This window comes from Petaurus breviceps, unplaced genomic scaffold, assembly GCF_028583685.1.
Source record: "Petaurus breviceps papuanus isolate PSGF00001 unplaced genomic scaffold, PetGlider_PUasm1.0 90737, whole genome shotgun sequence".
NCBI classification, from domain to species: Eukaryota; Metazoa; Chordata; class Mammalia; order Diprotodontia; family Petauridae; genus Petaurus; species Petaurus breviceps.
In genome coordinates, this window is record NW_027187328.1 from 7,752 (window position 1) to 10,921 (window position 3,170).

General features: G+C 38.1%; 1 pseudogene; it reads right to left on the minus strand.

The window, feature by feature from the left end:
- Window positions 1-372: 372 nt before the first annotated feature.
- LOC138145425 (actin-related protein 2/3 complex subunit 1A pseudogene) lies at window positions 373-1,779 on the minus strand (annotated as a pseudogene).
- Between the last annotated feature and the right edge of the window lie 1,391 nt (window positions 1,780-3,170).

Sequence of the window (3,170 nt, forward strand, 5' to 3'; positions counted from 1 at the left end):
TTCCTGTCTTTACTCCACCATATCGGCTCCTTTTCCCCATTTTCTAGTAATTTTAAAATGTATCAAGCATATAATTTACCTAAAATCCCTCCTTTAATTTAGTGTGACAACTTTCCACCATAAATTGCTTAGAGGGGAGCTTTGGTCATGAATGGAATGAAATAGCCAATCAAAAAGACATCACTGTTTAAAAAAATACATTTATCAATTATGTTAAAAGAAAACATCTACAAATGGTATTTTATCAGTTTTGACTTTTGGTAGGGTATTTCCCATCTTCATGCAAATGCTGGAGCAGCATTCTCTCAAGTATATATCAGTCTAGAGAAAGGAAACAGCCTCTCATAATTCATAGCCCTCAAAGAGAACACTCTAAATCTTGAAATCCCACATTGTCTTTGCTTCTTCCACTGCTGTGGGGCAAAATTTGCAGCAATATTGCTTGTCCACTCCATAAATAGACACTTGGGTCATATTGTTTTAAAATGGTGTGTCCAGTGAGGTGTTGAGATCCCCTGTGCTAGCTGTCTTGTCTGTGTTGCACAAGCAGTCCACAGCAGTGGTGCTGGCTGGACACTCTGTTCTGGAATGTCTAATTTGGATGTGAAAGTCAAGGAGCCATAGTCATCATAATTAACAGCATTAGGCCAGGAGCCACCACGTCATTCTCAGAGACAAAAGACATACTCAGGAGTGGAAGCAGCTGTGTTTTCAGTTCTAAAACCATGATGTTTTCAAAGTCATCAGCAATTGATACAGCACTATCATCACTGACCCATGCCAGGTTTTTCCCACTGGCAGAGAAACTAACTCCATGGACCCAATCACCACTTCTGGTATGACCAAACTCTGGCATCAGTCAACCAAAAGGTATTTTACTACCCCATGGAGTACTGGCTGGCTTTTAATCAAATTCTTTAATGTAGCATGCAAAAAAAATTCTTCATTTGAAGGCATAAGATCTAAAAAGCAGCAAAACATTGTTGGGTGTTAGTCCAAACTAAAGACAGCAGAAAAAATTGGACTTTTTTTTTTTTTTTACTCACTCACCAGTCTTTTTTCAGACTTAAAGTAGCACAGGGAAATTAGCTGAGTTCCACTACCTATGGCAAATTTATTCATCAAGGGATATTATTTCACAAAGGTGGCTGCAGAGGTATTTCTCAGAATCACACAGGTTGGTTCCCAGATGCCATCTTTCTGACTCCAGATATAGGCATTAGATTCTAGACCACAAGTTACAAATCAATCACTGTTGGCAGCCCAGTCAATTCTTGGGATGCATCCATGATTTTCCTTCAGTTCTTGGGCTTTCACACATTGGTCCCCATTCTTTTTGTGTTTTTAAATCAATTGGGGTTAAGTAACTTGCTTAAGGTTACACGGCCAGGTGTTTCTGGGTGGGTGCTAAGTGTCGGAGCCCGGATTCGATCCCCAGATCATCCTGACACTGGAGCCGGTGATCTTATTTGCTTTGCTACCTGGCTGCCCCACCCCCATTCTTATTTTAAATATGGAATTCATTATTATTATTATGAAATTTTTATTAGACCATGAGTATGGTATCTATTCCAAGCATGGCAGATGTTTGACTCTAGGAAAAAATAAATTGATGTAAGGACATTATTCTTAGTGTTTTGAAAAGGGAAAAATAATGCTTGTATGTGCAGGATGTAGACAGGCCCCAGAGTGCAGGATTCCTTGACTCTGGTTAAAACCACTCTGAGATGCCACCTCACACTTACCTTGTGGTCTAACATGACAGAAGAGGAAAATCATAAATACTTAAAGAGATGTGGAAAAGCTGGGACCCTAATGCACTATTGGTGGGGTCATGAACTAGACTATAAAACTATGTATACCCTTTGACCTAGCAATACTAGTACGAGGAAATGTATCCGAAGAAGATCTAAGAAAAAAGGAAAGTACATGTTTTTACAAAAACATAGATAGCAGCTTTTTGTAGTGCTAAGAATTGGAAATTTAAAATGATTATTTAATTTTTAATATGTTATTGGGGAATATTATACTAAATAAGTAAAAAAAAATAATAACTTTAAAATACAGATGATAGCAAAGATATTGGGTCCCCTAGAAAGTAAAGAATATGCAGAGAAGAATACTAAAATCAAATTACAGATACAAGAGAAAGAGTGGGGAAATCTTTAGCATCCAAACACACACACTGAAACGCACACAGATACAACCACACACACATACACACGCTGTATTAGGTATTGGGAATTCAGAGAAGCTTTGTTTCACCAGAGTGAGCTGAATTACTGAGGATAATAAGAATATGAAGTTGGCATCTGACAGGAGAACACTTTGAAGAGGGGAGAGAAAGGAGGCAAAGGGAACAAAGAACAGCCTATTTTTGTAGTTCATTTATGAAATTGCAGCATTTGAACTGGTTGAATTGTAAGAAGTATTATAAGACAGCAGAGTTCAGCAGATTTGCTGAGACTTACCAACTTAGTGAACAGGGAGGTGAAGGAAAATATAGGCAAGAGTTCATGTTGACTATAAGATTGTAAACCAAGGCTCCTAGAGTAATGGGGTGTTTGTTGTTGATTGTTTTCTTGGCAAAGATATTGGAATGGTTTGCCATTTCCTTCTCCAGGTGATTTTACAAATGAAGAAACTGAGCTCATAAGTGTCACAGAGCTCATAAGTGTCTGAAGTCAGATTCAAACTCAGGGAGATGAGTCTTCCTTACTATAGACCTAGAGCTCTATTCACTGTGCCACCTGAGGGCCACATTAAAATGGTAGGAGGTTTGCAAGAGGTGTAGTTTTGGGATGATGAGATCACTTTTGTCAATGTTGAGTTTAAGATATATAGGGCATATCTAACTTGAGAGATGTAATGGAAAGTTGGTAATTCATAACTTAGAGCTTCTGAACAAGGTGAAAGGTGGAAGCTATAGAAAGATATAAGAAACATACATTGATTGGAAATAATTGAACACTTGGAAAGTGATTGTGTCACTGAGAGTACAGAGTGAGAAAAGAGCCAAGGATGAAGCCTGGGGTTACACCTACTGTTTGGATTTTTCATTTGTTCTTTCAGTTAGGTCCAACACTTCATGATCCCATTTGAGGTTTTCTTGTCAGAGAAACTGAAGTGGTTTATCTCTTTATCCTCCAGTTCATATATAGATGAGGAAA